Source organism: Anopheles stephensi, chromosome 2 (assembly GCF_013141755.1).
Source record: "Anopheles stephensi strain Indian chromosome 2, UCI_ANSTEP_V1.0, whole genome shotgun sequence".
NCBI lineage: Eukaryota > Metazoa > Arthropoda > Insecta > Diptera > Culicidae > Anopheles > Anopheles stephensi.
Window position 1 is genome coordinate 90,357,494 of NC_050202.1, and position 18,600 is coordinate 90,376,093.

At 49.7% G+C, this 18,600-nt stretch overlaps 1 protein-coding gene across 11 annotated transcripts in view; it reads left to right on the forward strand.

Moving 5' to 3' along the window:
- Positions 1-2,887: 2,887 nt before the first annotated feature.
- The window catches only part of LOC118505207 (innexin shaking-B), a 57,944-nt gene continuing 42,231 nt past the window's right edge, over positions 2,888-18,600 (forward strand). For 4 of the 11 annotated variants that reach the window (XM_036040702.1, XM_036040691.1, XM_036040700.1 and 1 more), the window contains exon 1: positions 4,392-4,506. The gene's annotated coding sequence lies outside the window, so the exon portion shown is untranslated. Of the gene's footprint in view, positions 2,972-3,102; positions 3,257-4,391; positions 4,511-9,596; positions 10,223-18,600 lie in introns of those variants that run through there. The other 7 variants (XM_036040696.1, XM_036040692.1, XM_036040699.1 and 4 more) reach the window with 7 other exon arrangements.

An 18,600-nucleotide genomic window follows, 5' to 3' on the forward strand; every position in this document is an offset into this window, starting at 1 on the left:
TATGTTCTCCCGACGACGACAGTTTGCTGCTCCATTTCAGCCACGGGTCCGCAGGTTCTTTTCTTCTGCCCACGTGTGTGTAGATGTGTTTTATCGTAACGCGCGTATGGTTTTACGTTTCATGCGCTTGGAGGATGCGCCGGTATGTGTGCGTGAGTGGAAAGGGAAAGGGCGACGGTCGTAATCCTGGTTGGCGTGTTTGGGGCACAACATCAAACAGCGTTTAATAATCGTCCGTAACCGTTGTTTTGCGCTCGTTTTTTTTCCGTGGCCTTTTGGGTACGGTTCGGGTGGTGGGGAGGGAAGGGAGGATGGGTAGAGGTGGAGACACAACAACTGGTACTGGTGCTGACTCTGTCCACCCGTGGGGTGCCTGTTTTACATACGTTAAATGAGCACAACATTACAACGGAAAAGCAAAACGCCACAAACATCACAAGCTCCGAGCGTTCCGTTTTTGGAAGCGGAATGCGCATATTAGCCGTCCTCCAGGCCAGCCAGTAATTGCTTACGGACAAGCTGCATAAGATTTGTTTTAATGGGTGGGAAGGAAAAAATTAGAGGAAAAATGCAAGCGAAAAACAGCTTCATTAGAGCATGCTTTACGAGCTTCTTAGGAACGGGGAAAGCAAATTTTTAAAAGAGTTATAGAAAACATTAAAGCAAGCCGTATGTGAGTATGTGTTTGTGTAAAATTTTCCCTTTCGTCAGCAATTCCGTGCAGCAGTCGGCTTTCTTCATGTAAAACAGTTGGTGCATAAAGTGCTGTTGATATTACACATGAGTTGTTACTAGCTTTGCATTAAAGCTTTGCTCGGGAAACCCTCTGCGAAACCCAAGCCGTGATGGTTGGGAATGGTGGAAAATGAAGGTGCATCCCTGCCCTAGCAAGATTCTAGTCGGTCTGCCACACAAACACACAAATCACACAAAAAAAAAACTCAGTCACATCCCAACCCTGCTAATGGTGGAAAAACGTGATGCAGATCACGGTCGAACGTAGAGGAACGACAAGCAAAAAAAGAGGAAAAAGACACATACAACTGTATCTGTGTGTGTGTGTGGTAGGAGGTTTTCTGGGAATCATTTTCCACTTTTTCCTAAACTCTTCACCCGTGGAATGATTCTCCAAGTTCTCTTTCCCGTTCACCGAAGGAAAAGCCACCGAAAGACTTTTCACGGCGATGGGACAGAAACAGTGCGAGAGAGAGAAAGAGAGAGAAGGAACGTGAGTGGGACAGTTCATAAAAAAGCCGGAATGGGCAGTGACGGAAATGACAGGCAGCAATGGCAAGGAAGGCAAGCGAAAGAGAAGCTAACTTCCTATTGCAATGCGAACTTCATTTTGCCCAACGAAACCCCTCGCTCCGGTGGGGAAAAGGCGGAAAGGAAGGATGGGTGGGTGGCTTTTTATGGAGTTTTTCCAACCATCCCGCCGAAGAAAAGCGTCTTATCACTTAAAGCGGGTAGTTGTAGTCCAAAGACGCATCGGGTGTAGAATATCTTAAAGACTCGCACACACACACACAAACACACTGGAAGAGATGGTTAAGATACGAGGAAAAGCGCACGGAAATGCATGACCGTGTGTACGAAGAAGCCTATCTCAAACAGTAGTAAAGCGAGAAAGAGAGAGAGAGAGAAAGAACGAGAGAGTGTGGGAGATATTAGATTTTTTTTGCAATATAAAACGTGGGAAAATATTTATCCACGAGAAGGCACCCTGGTGCGTGAGAGGGAGAGAGAGATAAGGCAAGAAAATGCGTGCAGGAAAAAGACCGCACACAAACACACAGTCACACATGGTTGGTGGAAAAGCATGCCATGAGATTCTTTTTTTTCTCCTCTGTTTGGTTCTGTTGTTGCTGAACGTTGCAAAACGTCAGAGAAGGAAAGCATCGCCGTATAATGATGGAAATCGATACGCGCTTGCTGTGGAGTGTGTGGAGTGGCAGGGAGCAAAAGTGGAAAGGAGGTGGAAGGGAAGAACCGGATTCAAGCATCGGCAGAGCGCGAAACGGAACGGAGCGCCCGGACACGGAGGATGAAGCGCATCAATACAAACGTGCCTGGGTGGAAAAGCCGTGGAAAAGCCGTCGTAAAGCGGGCACTTAACGGGAAAATCGTTTGTGGTGACGATGGTTTGTAGGAGAGGTAGAGGAGAAGGGGGAAGAAGGATGAGGGAGGATGTCGGTGAGGAATTGACATTTGCTGCTGCTGCTGTTCGTGCTGAACAGCGTGCTGGTCGTCGCGTTGGGTAGGTGAAAAAGTTCTGCTCGTAGCGAAAAATCGAAATAGAACCAAAATTAGGAGTGGGAAAACTAGGCTTCTACGTCAAATTTTCCTCAATTTTCCCATTCACCCAATTTTTAAATTGAAAAGGATTTCTTCGTGCGGAGTCACTTTTCGCACAACCCAACGGCAACGCGTCGAGGGTCATTTGATTCAAATTCGGCGCGGCAAAGCTACGGCTCTCGGCGAACATCGGTGCTAATGAGGAGGAAGATGGAAAACTCTCCCCTCTCTCCCCTTTCGCCTTTTCCCCTCCATCTTCTGTGTTGGAGTCGCGCGTTTTCCGCATGCTGCAACTTCACACCCCCACGAGGAGACTGATCACGGCCACCGCGGCTTCAAGAGTGCTGCACAAACAGAGACGGATTGAGTCGTTCGTGTGCTTCTTCTCTCTCACACATTCTCTCTCTCTTTCACTCGGATAGGACACAACCTTGGCGCTCTTTGGCGGGGGACGCTAGCTCTCTCAATGTGTGTGCGTGTGTGCATTGGGGACAGAAGCTGCAGGAAAAACGAGGACGCTACCGAAACGGCCGAGAGGACCCGTACGCCGATATATGCAGGCCCTCGAGGCGGAAAACCCCGAAACATTTCATTCTCGGAGCTGCTGGCAGAGAGTACACGGTTGGCCGCGCGCGTAACATTCGCCATCGTACGTGTGTGTGTGTGCGTGTGTAAGGTTGGTGGCGGGTGGGTGGGTTTTTGTGGTTTTTCCATCGGTGGTTCGATCGTCCGTGCTGCGACCGCCGGTCAGTCAGTCAGTCAGTCAGTCAGTCAGTCAGTTAGTCAGTCGGTTCGGGCGGTCGGTTCGGGCGGTCAGTCAGGTCCCAATTTCTTCCCCAAATTTTGTCGATGCGATCGCGTGTTGTTGTTGTTTTTCCGGTTCGTTTTTCCGTTTTTTCACCGTCACCGTACGCCGACCGAGTTGGAGCAAGAACCAACGACCAAATGGGTAACCGGACAGGTAAACCCGACACCAGGCAGGCGGCGTTTGCTCGTGAAGGGTTTTAATGACTCACAGCAGCTTGTTCCGTGTTAAAATATGGACAACAAATTGCTTAAGGACTCTAAACAGTGATCTCGGGAGAAGCAATCTTGTTCCATTCTCGACCATCTGCTTCATGTTAGCAACCGGCCAGACCTGCCAGCCTGATGGTTTGCTTTACCTAACACCTGAAACCGACAAAGAAACGTTCAGCGTCCTAGAAGAGCAGATGCCATCGGGCAGAATAGTGTGTGGAATGCCCGGCGGAGGTCACTTACAATTTCTGTGGTTTCCCTTTTGCTTGTGACGCCGTCCTGCCCCTCCTTTCCTTCCCAACTCCCCCAATTTCTCCCCCCTTTCCATTAAGACGTAGATGTAAACATCTCAAAACATGCTTATGATTTTATTGGCCATCGAGCACGACGTACGCCAACGAGTTTACGCGCGTACATCTTCCCACACTCTCACGCTTTCCCACGTCCGGGTTGGCCGTTTTCCCGGACCCGGCAAACAACCGTGGACGAGTTTTAATTTCGGTACGGGCCAACGCAAGCAAGTCCGTGTGTTTTCCGTTTTCCGATTTTGAAGATGTTTGGATTCACGGATTTCTGAAGATGACTCGGTGATCTTGGGTGAGCGGAGAGTTCGGGGGGTGGGGAAAGATTGGAGAATTCGGTGTCGGATTTTCCCAGAGCCAATACGCATCGGATGTTTAACGCGCTCGCTGGTCTAAGACTAAACAACTTTCCACCGTTCATCCGTGCCATGGGGTGGGTGTTTCGGGAAGCAAAGTAAGAGGAGCAAGACGTTCCCGGATTGAAGTGGAATTTGAGTGGAAACACTTTTCTCGCCCCCCCCCCCCATTTCCCCACTTTTTCCACACCGCACATTAGAGATGGTTGAACGACGGACGCCAGATAGAAGAGGCGGCAAAAAAAACGCCGAAGCAGACGTCAATGTCTGTAGGAGATCGGTCCCGGCGCTGAGCTCAGGGTTTTGCCTAGACACGCGCGCCATACTCACACACACACACACGGACACACTTGTACACCTTTCCGTGCGAAGATGCTGGGCAGTGTGTGAGCTGCGTGTACCAGCGTGCCAAAACAGTCTGTAAGCGGGCCCAGTCCTGGTCGGATACGTCGGACAGTCCCACGGCAGCAGTAGTCGGTCTGTGTGCGACGGTTAACTTGTTGGTTGGTCGGCCGGTGTTTGGACCAGGGTGGTTTGTAAGTGAGAAGCCGTGGACTGCGTCACTGTTCTGCATTTGTACTGCATTTTTCCAATTTTCCGTACGTGATGCGATCGATTTGCAACCCGCAAAAGACGCCGAATCCGCAAAGACGAGCGGCCGAGAGGCCAATCGAATCGAACTCCGGTCGAACTCCTCCAGTTCGGAAGATCCTGGAGCTGGAGACAAGTGTCCTGGGGACAGTAGAATTTGTTCCTGCTCGGCAAAAGGATGTCATTGTGATGTGTTGGTGTGTGTGTGAGAGTAGGTGCGACAAAGAACGATAGAGTGTGCCCCATAGAGAGCGAGAGAGAGAGAGAGAGACAAAGATGGTGAGAGCGTGTCTTAGTACACCGGATATACGTGCGGTGCCGAGTTCTTGTGTCTTGTGTCGGGGTCGGGTGCATAGAACGTGGCACTTTCGGATGCATGTCGTCGGATAATTCATTCTTTTGCGACACAGTCCCCCGCTCCCTCCCTCAACTCAATCCCTCCTCGTTAACTCGTTCGCTTGTTAGTTTTGGTGCAATGGCATTATGATATTAATTCCAAACCCGTTCTCGGGTCTCCCGGACGAACCTCCTGCACCTCCTGCTGCTCTGGCTGTCGTCATTCTGCTGGTATGAATTTCGCACACGAATTACGGGTCATCTGCCTGGGGTGGGTGGGTTTTTGCAATTTTCTCGCAAGTTGTGTGGAGGCGAATAAAAATACGTACGGGGGGGAGCGGGACACCGAGCACCGAGCACCGATTATGCAGAGGCACACTACTGATGCTCGGCTGCTGCAGGCTGCCATTATTATTTTTATTTTCGTGTAGACACCACCACCGTCAGCCATGACTGGAGTGGATCAGTATCAGCATCCGTGTGACAGGACGGTGTTGTCTCGGGACATTTGGGAAGTAAACATTTGCTCCGTTATCTCAACCCTCTCGGATGCCATGTTGAGGCGGGAAGTTGGGATGTTTTGAGTAAGAAAATCCCCCAACTAACCATTACTTCATACTAACTGGTCACTTACCGTTCCTTTGTGGCCAGCGCTTTCGGGCTGGTAGCACATTCATCTTTGCACTTTCCATTGCCCCGGACAGTGCTCCAAGAGTCCGAGACCCCCATGGCGAAGCAGCTGCAGTACTTTATTAACACCTCACCCCTTTCGCCATCCCAGAGTGCCCACCAGTGTTCAAGTGTGCAGTGCGGCAATCGCAGCCGACTCTAACCGCAGCCTCAGAGTACGCGAGCGCCCAAACCCGCAACCAAGAAAGGGATGGTGGGAAAAAGGACAAAAAAGTGTAAACATTCATCATCCGGCAGCCATTCTTGGTGCTCGGGCCATGGGCAGAGCAATGAAATGCAATGGATCGTTACTACTGCTTGCTGTTGCTGCAACAACATCCGCTGCTGTATTTGTTTGACGGGGGCCTGTGGGATGGGGGGAGGAGCTTGGGGGGATGGGAACGGGGAGACGGTAGGGTAAACAAATCACCCCAAACGGTCGCACTAACGGACGCCAACCATCGGCGATGGTGTGTTTTCCGGAGGAAACTCAAATCGTCGTCAATCGTTGTAATGTTTGCCTGGTTGCCTGCTCCGTCCTCTCTAGGTCCTGGACGTCCTTCTGCTGCAACTTCTGCCCAACGTCCATCAAGAAAAACGGATAGGTGCCCACTGTTTTATTAGCCCGGACTCCTCGGAGGGGTGGGAAAAAGGGATTCACCAAAAATAAACGAACCCACGGCCGGAATGGTGCACCAGCGTACCCTGCCCTGGTGCACTTCTAGCCCTGTTCCCGCGGAGAAACCTTTCGAGCTCCAAAAATATTATCCAACGCCGTCCAACAAGCGGCACGATGCACGATGACGACGACGACAGGTTGGATTAAGTTGCCTGTCGCTGTCGCCGCGTTTGGCCGAGGATCAATAATTATAATTCTCGACATGTTGTGTTCGAGTTCGAGTTTGTGTAACGTACGTGCCCCCACTGCGTACAACTCCACCTCGCTCCACGCGGGAAACTCGGGACCTCGGGATCAGGTTTCGTTATGTTATCGCAGTGTGATGTGTTTTTTCCCTTTTGGCGTCTTTTTTCTGGCTGGCCGTTGCCGCCGCTCGTTCACACGTTCATCGCAAGGTTTATCGTTTTGTTTAGATTTTAGTTATGAATCGTCCCCGTAGCCGTAGTACTCGTAAGCCAGTGGGCGCTTTACATGTGGCGCTACACTCTCGGAGGTCACGGAGGCGGATAGCGGGCGAGTAGCGACTGGCGAGGGTTATGCTGCAGCATTATAAATCGTTTGCTCTGACGACGCCGACCAACGACGACGAGAGGGTCACACATTTGCTGACCCACTACTACACTGGCCTGTAGTGTGGGCGCCAACGGCCAGGCGGGTTTTTCAAAGATGGACATTGTGCATGTCGAGCAGGAGCGCCTTGTGCCAACGGATAGACCATTTCTACCAGACAGTCATATTTTGTGACAACGATTTAGTGGACCCCATATTAAAGTGCGGGGTCGAAAAACACCTTCCTCAGGAGCAGGTCTGCGCCTGGGAAGAATAATCACCATCTCGCACGGTATGTAAAATGCCTGGCAGCGTACCAAAAACTTGATCTCATCGATAACTAATCCAAGATTTACTGAGCGGCTATTTTCGACCACCAAAGTGTCATGTGTGTGTCTGAAGAATACTAAACTCCAGACATGAGTTTTTCCCCAGCAAGGGGAGCAACTTTTTTGGGCAATGAAAGTTGACAAAAATATCGACACCCGACGTTGGATCAACGCCGAGCAAGACAGAGCCTTCTCCAAACTCCGATTGCTGTACTGAAGTACCTGTGAAACAAGTAATAAAGCTAAAACGAAAATGGAAATCCTCAGACAATCACAAGGATTTACGCGATTGATCGACGTGTATACGAGCGCGCGCGTGTGTGTGTGTGTGCCCAGGGAAACCATGTGACAGAAGAATGTTGTTGGAGAGTTTTGCAGAACGATTTAAGCTCGGCTACTATGGTACTCCACCGAATCGGTTTATGCAGCGTGATGCGCTTCTTTGCCGAGAACAGTGCTCGCTAGTGTGTGTGTGTGTGTGAGTGTGTTTCTGTGTATTGGAATGTATAGCTTACACTGTGCTTACGGAGGTGTGTGTGTGCGCCTGTATACGTATATTGTGCAGGCAGTGGGCAGTGTTGCCAGCCAGAATCCTGTACCCGAGTGACTATCTTTCTCTTGTCTTCTTGCTGCAGCAGCTTGGTAGTGCTCTTTTCGTCGCGCATAATTCCGTGTATTTACATACATCGCGTTGGTGTGGGTGCCTGTATACGAATGTAGTGTCGCAACGCAGTGTGCTGGTGTGTGCATATGCTGAAGTTGAATGAAAGGACATCCTCATCGGCAATCCTCATCTTCGTACAGTGTGGGAGCAGTGTGTGTGTGTGTTAGAGGACGGGAGCTGCTAGGCAGAGTGAGTGAAAGAGAAAAAGGACACTAATTCCACCACGGTGACGGTGACAGTGGAGTGGAGTGGAAGTGTGTGTAGAGCAAGCAGCTCTGTCAGCGAACAATTGTGTCGTGAGATGTGTTTTTTTCCTCTCTTCTCGGTATTATTATCGAACAATGTTTCGAGCGTTCTTTGTCTGCTCCTCTTCTTCGTCGGTCATCCGATGCCTATCACATCGTTGGAAGATTACTCCGAAAGGGCCTTAAAATGCTTCACCGTAAAGTAGTCGTCAGGATCGTTTTAATTATCTCGTCCTCGCTTCCTAACCTGGTCTCTCGTGCGGTTGTCTCTTTCTGTTGCAGCTCTATAGCCACTACTTAGCTTCTTGATCTACTGCTGCTGCTGCTGCCTGCTACGTGTGCAAAGTCCTTCCATCCCGGATAGGCACACACCGCCATTAAACTGCATGTCCCCTGTAGGACATTCGGGAGACTTGTGTCTCGGAGACATGTATCACGTCCGCCCTGGTGAACTGCTTTTTTATTTATTCATCTATTTATGTTGCTGCCAATATGGGGACTCCGCAACTCCTCTTTGTTTGATTGTCTCCCCCCGGACCCCGACGCCAAACCCCAATATCGAACGGCCAGTCGTTCTATTCTCGGTGCTCCATTTCACGTAACAAGCGACGTCTCGCAATGGTCTGCTGTTCGGAAACGGGAAAAAGGCAATCGAAACCTATGCCAATGTATTTTCTTCCGCACGGGAGATTTTCCAAGTTCCTGCTTTTGGTCGAGTAAGCAAAACGCTCATCAAGACAAGACCAGCGTAGCGGGCCAGCGCACATGAAAATATGTAGCCAATTGAAACAGTGCGACTGAGGAGGAGGATGCGTGTGTTTGGTGAAATTGCACAGATTTCGGAATCGGAATCGGAAAAGCTGGAATGGCGAGTAGGAAGATGTGCGGGAGCGAGAGCGACGATGGCAAAATTTCGGCCAAAACTCATCCATGGAAAATCAAAGCTGACTGAGAACGCATCGGAATGAGCGAGAGAGAGAGAGAGAGAGAGTATACTAACGAGTGCGGGAAAGAGAAAGAAAGCATTTGGCAATCCAGTGATGGAATTTCTCCATACCCATGCTGCCGGCTAACAGAGACAGCACTACACAAGTGAGAAAGCGTGCAGGATAGTGAGAAATATTACTCACCCATCTCCCGGCGATGAAGGAGCGAGCAGGATGGAGCTTGAGCCGAAAGAGACGCAAGACGATTGCGGACGATCTGTTGTTTTCGCTCTCGCTCCGTTTCAATGCGTTTTCCATCCAAAATCCAGTGGCGTCCCTTCGTGGCGTTTCCGGCCTGTCCCTTCCGTTCGCCGTTTCCGTTCGCCTTCCGTCCGCCTGTGGGGAGGAAAAAAGGGGGTCAGTGGTGCCAGCGCTATCTCAACACATACCAATACACAGTAGTAGCAGCAGCAGAGATGAAAGACAGTTAGGATGTGCTTTTTCCAACAGTTCTGCTCCATTCCGGCATCGTGCCGTCTCTGTCTTTGCGTTGCGGCTGTGTGTGAGTGGGGCACTCGGGCAGTGTGTGTGTGAGGGTTGTATGTATGCGGGACTTTCGGAAGTCGGTACCAGCACCAGCACTAGCAGCAGCAGCAGCAGCAGCAGCAGCAGTGCCGTCCGTCCGCCTGGTGGCCGAAGAAGTTGTTAGTGTGGCGAGCAGTGTTACGGCGAGCAGGCCGCGCGAAACTTTCTGTGCGATGCGGTACATATAGATATTGTTTTTTTGGTCTTCTAGTGTGTGCACGTTGTTGTGTCGTGTCGTTGTGTCGTCGTTGTGTGTTGTGTTTCGGTGTTTCCGTTTTCGGTTCCGTATTTTGCTTTTGCGTTTTCGTCCCCGCGCGCCCCGTGTGTCCGCGCGTCCTTTCCCTCCAAGGAACAGACCCCGTCATCAACCATTCGGGGTTCCTGCAAGGCGAAGTGGAAGGACGAGGAGAAGGAGCAGGAGGTACAGGAAACAAACGCACACACACACACACACACGCATACCCGTGGTGCACGGGAAGGGAGTTGGTGGTGCAGTGGTGCAGTGGTCCTTGCGTGCGTGCGTGCGTGCGTCCGTGAAGGTGTGCGTGTCCTCGGTGTGCGGATAGGTCCGCTCTGAAGAGGACCTCCGTGGCCGGTCGCCTCACGGTGATCCCGCAATACCTTGGAGTTGGAGCTTTCCCAGGCAGACCCGCACGGTGACAAATTCTACTACTACTCGGTGCGTTCAGAGTGTGACCTTTTCGTGTGACTACTTCTAGTCAATATTTTGTGACCCCCCCCCAATAAGGACTCCCTCAAACCAAGGATAACGTGCGTGAAAGATTCCTCCTGGACTCTAGAAAGAGACCCCCAAAAGCTTCTATTCTCCCACGGGGAGGATTTTAAAGCGGAACTGAAACGGTGCTTAGCAAACGAGAAAATCCCTGCAGTGCTACAATTTCGCACACACATACACAGACAAACGCATTGGCCTACAAGGCACGCGTTGGTGGACAGCCGAGCGAGTGAGTCCGTGAAACGTACGTTAGCACAAAACAGCTAAAACAAACGGAGTTCGTGGCCGAGTGCCCTGACACAGAGTGCAGAAAATGAACCAAAAACCCCTAACAGGGTTACCGATCGTGAAAAACTAGTGTGGGGGGGAATAGGAGTGAAAGGAAATGTAGGTGAAGTAGACACAGAAATCGGTCTAAAGTGTGGTCTCAAAAAAAAAAAAAAAAAGATGGAAGGAAAGCGAAGCCTCGAATGCACGTACCCGCAGCCGTTATGCGGTCGAAGGCCAACTTGGCCAGAGTCGAACTTGGTGGACAGGAATGGTCGTGAAAAAGACGGCCAAAAAGGGGGAGAAAAAAAAACAACTAGAAACACACAGTGGAACTGGTGGGGAAGGACGGCCCGCTCAATGATGGAGAAGTTATAGCCTGCCTCTAGAGAGTGCGCCGAGGATATGGATTTCGATCGCGACAGCTAGAACCGGCCATAATCAATTCCCCAATCGCTGGCAGGCCCCGTTTCAAGAAATGTGTTTTCCCTCGCACACATACAAGCAACGTGGTGGAGTGGGGGGAGGGGAGCCAAGCAAGGATACAGGCAAGCGGCAGGACCTCCGAGAGATCAGATCAGAAAACGTAATCGTGCCAGTGGTGTGACGTGACCATTCGCGAGTTTCACGACCACATCAAACCGAAATGAGATGATGATTGGGTTTGGGGATGATTTTGGTTTGGTTTGGTTCGGTTTCGGCTTTATCGTTGGGCGCTCGATGAGGACTCGAGGAGGACACGGAATAAAAGGGGCAAAGAATAAGGCGAAATCCGCGCACTACACCAAAATCCGTCCCAGTTTCGCGGAAACCTCGGCGAAGGAAATAATATTATGCTATAATATATCTATCTGCTATATAGCTGATATGTTTCGCCTCGTGCCTTGCTCCCTTAGGCTGTGGGGTGGAAAATGGAGAACTTCTTTTCCTGTCTTGGAGTCCGCGGTTTTGACAGGCACACACACACACACACACGGGGATACAGGCCTCCATCTACTGCACCATAAAAAGTTAAAGAGAATCAAGCTGTTGGAGTCTCGGTAGACGGGCTGACGACGACGATTTCCTGACTGTTTCCGATTTCGCTGTGCCCTGTGCCTGGGCTCGCACCGGTTGCGGTAGTAGCGAAAATGAAATCTTTCATATTTGATTCAAGTCTCGTCGGCCTGCATCGTAAAAACCACACAGCGATTTTCCCACGCGGCCATTATTCGCCACACGCCGGACGGGAAGGGAAGAGAAGCCGTGGCGCAGGGCGCAGGGGCCAATGCATAAATGATTGATATGCAAAGTATGAAAACGGTAATCGTAATTTCAACCCGAGTGTGTATGTGTGTGTGTGTGTGGTGGGGGTTGCGACTGGCAAAAGAAAAATGATGCAAGAAAACGATAAACTGTATCATAAAAGTTGGACCGAAGTGTCTTCCACGCTTCGGTTGTGTCTTGTCGTAAGCTTCATTAATTTTTGCAGGAAATGTAACTAACTGCTTGATAAAGTGGAGCTTTCTTTAAAGAAGACGACAGAGCGCCAGTACGTCACTGTTCATGTCCACAAAAACAAAAAAGGAGAAAATGGAGTCTTTGGGGCACTGGGGAAGAAAAAAAAGAACGAAGGAACAGCGCGTCATACGTCCTGTCACAATCATGTGATCGCGATGATGCTGAGCTCCGGACGATGAAAAACTGTTTCTCGGTTGATTCAAGTTTTCTCTGTCCCGTGTGACATCCACCACTAAGCGTACCCTTCTGAAGGAAGCTTCGGCCAAGCTTGTGCTTCCCTTTGAGGTGAGGTCGAAATTCATTTATCCTTTGTGTGACATCGTCTGTTACACTGTCCAAGCGAAAGCGGGCGCACAATGTACAGTAAATCTTGGGACGTGGTTTTGTTTGTTGTGCTGCCGTGGAAGAATTCTGTACTATTGTTTAGCGTAATTTATTTAATACTTTGATTTTAACCCCAAAAAAAACAGAGGCAGCTCATAATCTTGATAGGTTATGTGTTTTTATCCTCTACGTGGCACTCGACGAAATCGACACAGCAATTGACACCGTTTACGAACGAGTTGACTTCTTACGACCTCAGTCGTTGCTCCAGAAATGCCTTCGAGCGGTGAGACGCGCGTTCGCCGATGTCAAACACCAACCAACACGACACGTGTCCCATCGGAGTCTTCCCCGGTGGATCTTCCACCGTCCCGTCCTTCTTTCCCTCCCTCCCTGCCTCCCATCCCATCCCATCGCTATTCGATGTCAATCTTAACCAACCTAGAAACGGGGAAGCAGGGACTTGCATGTCTGGCTGCATGTTTCTTCTGTTCCATTCATCCGAGTCGCCGACTGTGGCATTAGTGGAACACCTTTTCCACCATCGCTGACAGGTGGAAAAAACGGTTTTCCCATTCAACGTTTCCTTTCGGGTTTCGGGCAGAAGCAACCATTCCTTTAAAGTGCAGTGTCCCCGCGGTGGGTGACAGCGCTTAGAACATGAACAATGGGTACGGGGATTGTGTTTTATTTCACTAACAAGTTGTTCCGATTATGTTTTCTTTGTTAGAGAAGTGGTGTGTGTGTGTATGAGTTGGTTGTTGGTTGTTTTCGGACATTGTCAAAATGCTCATTGTTCGTGTCGGAGCATGTAGTTGCGAGTCTTTAGGCTGGTAATCTAGGTCTGTTGTGCTGTGTTTGTACGATATCCAGACCTTTTACCTTCATTCTGACACATTGTTGACATTTTGTGGTTAGTTTACTCAGACGGGTTACAACCGTACATTGAGTTCTTAGCGCGGGATTAGATTGTGCTCAAAAATAACTCCTAATTAAAGGTTCGTTAATCAATTTCATTACATCAAACCCCTTGCTAAGTGTCATTCCGTTCGCTGACATTGATGTTGAATGATAAGGACATAACCAAACATTTCGCACTGCAAATATCTTCCCAAGCGGTGCAACAAAAAGACGAAACCCTCTTGGCTGTCAGCAAACGACGAAATTGAGACATTTGAAGAAGACGAATGCACAAACCTGCCGTTCGAAAAATCAATCAATGCCCTTCCTTTTGGCCAGCGCCTGAGCTAAACATTCGTCAACAGTCGAATTCGTTTTGCGTTATGCCTCGCAGGCAAACGCAGAGCTAGACGCGCGAGCTTGGGCTGCCGGCGCCTCCACGCTCAAAAGCGCCTCCTTTCCGTGTCTTTCGGAGGGGCATGGTAAAGGCCAACCTCAATCGCTCGAATCGCTTGAAGAGCTTCAGCTGCTAAACAGCTGAAGGACGAGGTCACTCAATTTGTTTTGCAAACTGCTGCTGCTGGTGCTGCTAGTGCCTTAAATATTCCTTTGCTCGGGTGTTTCAATTTTCCATTTGATTTTCCCTTCACAATCCGCAATGGGGCTTGATTTGTGCAGCGTGCGCGGCTGTGCACCTCGTGTGTGTGTTGCGAATATGTAGTGGGGGGGGAGGGTTGATTTTCCCCGATTTCCATTCCCAGCGAACAGAGAACCGCATCGGAAAAAGGACGAAACGTGGCGATTATATAATAACCGTCGTCCGTCGGTTTATCCTGCCTCCGCAAGCCGTCCCGGCCTCCACGGCTCTTTTCCTCGGTGTGCGGCTGCGTTCGAATGAGGCCAGAAAATGAGCGGCGACTCGCTTGTTTCGGAGCTTGGCAAAAACAGCAAACTATCGGGAGTCAGAAGTTGTTAGTAGTCAGTCGGCGGTGGTAGTAGTGGTGCTGATGATGGCGACAAGGTACAACAGGGACGGAGATAGACATCCTGCCGAAGCTGAAACGAGAAGAAAAGGCATGCAAGAAGAGAGCTTAAGTTTGGTAAGGTTGTAGCCCCAAGATAGGATGCGTTGGTTGCAGGAATGAAAGGTCCTGGCTTTGAGTAGGAATCGGCTCACTCTTCACACTTTAAGCGGATTTTTCCGGTGTGTTATTTTTTGTTTTTGTGTTAAAGCTTCTACTAGCGCACCACACAAAGCCCCGAACCGTCTCAACTTGCTTCAGAACCGCTGATAACAAGCGTTAGCTCGAGCGGGATGGAACACCCGGAATGTCTCCGTACACGGAACGGCACCGAAATGAGCAGCGCCGTACCAAACGAGCCTGAGAGAATCTACCGCGAGAGCGAACGGTACTCGGGGAAAATGTACGCAAATGCTGAGAGTAAGCGATTGGGGAAAATTCGCAGCCCTTTGCGGAGTTGGATCTGCAGCAGCAGTAGCAGCAGAGTTCCCTGGGCACAGGAGGGTGTCCTATCTGTCAAATGCTCTAAATATTGAGCGCCTACACCAAGGATAACGTGACGGTGGCAGGTCGGGAGCGGTTAAGTAACGTCCCCTAACCGATCGACGGTGGGTGCTAAATGTCAAACCACTTTTTTCCTGAGGGAGGTGTGCCTCCCGCTGTTGAGAATTAATGGCTCGCCGAGAGTGTGATTTATTTGATACATTAAATTAGTTTTGATTTTCATGAGAAGTTGCTAGGAGTCTGGGTTACGTTTACATTGTATCCTATGTTTTGTTAGGAATAGTATCTCGTAGTGGATGTTATGTTTAAATGTCCCAAGGATGTACCACTATCATCGAATGCATTTGCCCCCGTTGGTATGCAAATAGCGGTCATCGGAATGGATTAAGTGATCGCTGTAGGAAACATAATTGTCAGCCAACGTGGTTAGGCTCGAGGACGAGGATTGCCCGGGAACAGAATCGGTCGCACAGGTGTGCAGGTATGGTCCTTAATTCGTCGGGAAAACCATTTACCACGAAGGTGGTGGCGGCGGTGGTGTGCGCATTGAAGTCATCGTCATCATTGTCGTCCGTCGTCGTCGTCGTCGTCGTCGTCGGCGGCAGCGATGTCCTCCTTCTGCAAAGTGGTGTGTCCTAAAATCTAAATCAAATCAACCACAACCGACCCCATAAAACTGGTCACTCGCACCGTTCCTTCTTTTCCTCACACCTCCGCACACGTCTCCGTCCTCGCCTATGCACACGTTTTTCCGACCTGCCTCAAACATTCGACCACCAGAACTACACCGTTATTATGCGCCACCAGCAGCAACGCCAGCAGTGCAGCAGCATTCGAGCAAAGACAATTTGAGGCATTTGGAAAATCGAATTGACCCGCACACAAACAAAAACCCGCACACTCCGTCGCACACAATGGGTCGTTATACAGTGTGCGAAACAATACAACATATATACGAAGGTGGCTGGGAAAAGGGGGCCCCGTACGTGACAATGGTGGAAGGTGTGGCGAATGTTGATTGATCCGTTTCAACACCCTCATGGGGGGGACGTTTGAGTTGAAGAACAAAAAAAATTAGGTTGGAAAATCCTTTACAAATTTGTCGGAAAATTTTGCCCTCAATCAAGATGGAGGATATTGAAGCTAAGGATTCCTTTTGTTCCATTAGAAAGTGAGCGCTTTTCATATAACAAGCAATGATTCCTTGTTTTTGTGTTAAGAACTGCACAATTTTATAAACAAGTGGACACTTGTATGGTGCCTTGAGAACCACTTGAAATGGAACTTCACAGTTATTAACGAATTATTTCCAATTCTTTTGATATCAATGCTTCGTATGCTCACCTCACCGATTAGCCTTCGCAGTCGTTTAACACAATCCGTTCCGTATCTGCATCGTACCATACGCGGCGCTTTTGTTTGCCGCTGGTCATCAATAAATAGAAAATTCAAAGCACCTACTCCTCTCCTGCCAAACGCTGCACGGAGGACGGGAGACCCTCACCTCAGTGTTACAAAAATAAATATCACCGGACCGGCCGCACACGGACGTCAGGTGCATCAAGAGCAGCAGCTGCAGCTGCAACCAACAGCAGCAGCCTGTGCAGCAAAATGTTGAATTATTCGCAGCAGCAGTTTCGATTTTTGTTTTGTTTTATTTATGCCCCACATGGGTGGGGTGGAAGGGGATCGACCTCGACGTGCCCGGCGGCTCGACTGCCTCTCGGTTGATTCTTCCGGTGGTTCGGTGGTGGACAAAAACCGCTTACGCTTCAATCGAAATAAAATGCGGCTAAAATAGTCCAACATGCCGTGTGTACCTGCCTGCCCGTTCCTTGGTGGAGCGGGGTGGTACGGGAGAAGCGAGGTGGGAGGTGGGGTGGGAAGGTCGTCCTGATGGGCACTGCTTGGCCATGCCACATTCGCTTCTCTCGCTCACACACACACACACACGGGCTCAATTATCACCTTACGGCACGCTCTCGCTCACTCGCTCGCTCTCTTGCCCAAGCACGTGATAATGCAGTGGAAACAGACGAAAATCTGATTTGGTCGGTTAAATTTTCGGAAAAATTTATAAATTCACACACAGGGAAATTGGGTCGATTCTAGCATTCGTGCACCTCCGTGTACCACCCACCCCCTACTGCTCTCACCCACTCTCATCCTCCCCCCACCGACCTTTAGTATCAGGGTGCTTTCTTCGTGTGAATGGCTTTTGCTGCTGAGTGAGAGATTTATCTCACGCGCTCACTCTCACTTTTCCGACCGTTATGGCATTTTGGCGAATGAGTGTGTGTGTGTGTGTGCGCGTGTATGTCGGGGGCCAATGTAAATATGTGTACTCGGGGAGGCAGGAAAAACAGGACATTCCTATTTCCCGATAATGTTTGACGTTTTCTTTAATTTTCACTTGCATAACTATTGCCGCTTGAGGTTGGTTAGGGGCCAGTTGGTGGGCCAGTGGGAAAATCCTCCCCCCTCGAAATGGGTTAGCTCCAGCAGTGCAGCAAGCATCAGCAACAGCAGTGGAAAAGCTGGCTGGATGTTCCCGACGAGCGCTCCACCGTTACGAAACAACATCGTGGGAAATGTTTTCGACACATACAAGGGCACAAACACAAGGGCCGTAAAAGCTGATGTGAAGCTTTCGGTGTTTCGTTTCCAAAATCGGTGGAAAGCTCTCCAGAATTGGGCTCTCTCTCTCTCTCGCTCTATTATCGTTCTTTCCCTTTCCTTTGCAGAGGCTTTCTCTTTTCATTAGATTTGACAATTTGATTTTCCCACTGTTGTACTCGTATCAAAGTGAGTTTGCAGTTTTCCTTGCCAAAAAAAAGAAGGATCTATTGAAGCTCTGGCCTGCTTTTTTTGTTCTTTGTGCTATAGAATTATTAATTTCCTAGAAGTACAAACAATCGTTTTCGGAAAACTTAATACTTCCCTTTTTTTTCTTGTTCATTCTGTCTCACTTCATTACCGAAACCGCTTCACCTTCTCTCGCTATCGCACCCAAATCTTGTAGTAGTTCTCTTATCTCTTTTGTCTCTTTCCAACACTCTGTTCTGGTTCTCGACTCCGGGCGCTGAGCAAGTCTTGGGGGACGTGGGTTTTGGGGGGGTATCGGATGGGGTGTATGTATAAGCTGTCTCTTCATATCTTTTGCCCTTTATGTTGTGCGTGTTGAGGAGAAGGGGAGGCGAGGGTGAATTGCTCCCCCTCTCACCATCTCCCTCTCTCAGCTCTCCCTCTGTGTGCCCTCCAGGACTACGGCAAAATGCTATGCATTTATGTGTGTCGTTTGGTTGGGTCGGGTGTTCGATAGCTTCTTCGTTCTCGTTGCTCGCTTAGTTTAATCAGCCAAGCCACTTTCATATGCGTGTACGTGTGCGTGTGTGTGTGTGTGTGGTTGCGTGCGTATGAGTTTTCTCTTTCATCCTGCGAAACTACTCGGAGCAGCCGGGGTGGACGGGGAGAAAGGGTCCTTTTGCTCGCATGCTGCTGTTTTGTTCCCTCGGTACATGTCTCCGATTTGTATGCAAAAATTCGTTCAATAATTTCCCTTCTTCGCTTCAACGCTCCTGTCCATGCTGCCTGTCCGCGTTTTTGTTGGGGAGGGCTCTTGGGCCGGCTCGGCTGAATTATCCACTTCTGTTCTACCAACACACATACACACATCCACACGTCTACAGAAAGACAATCTTGTCACAGAAACTGTTTGTAGTCTAACAAAGACAAACGTTTCGTAAGGCCCACTTCTTAGCACTTCTGGCTGTGGTCTGGCGTCTTCTGCCCGAAAGAGGAATG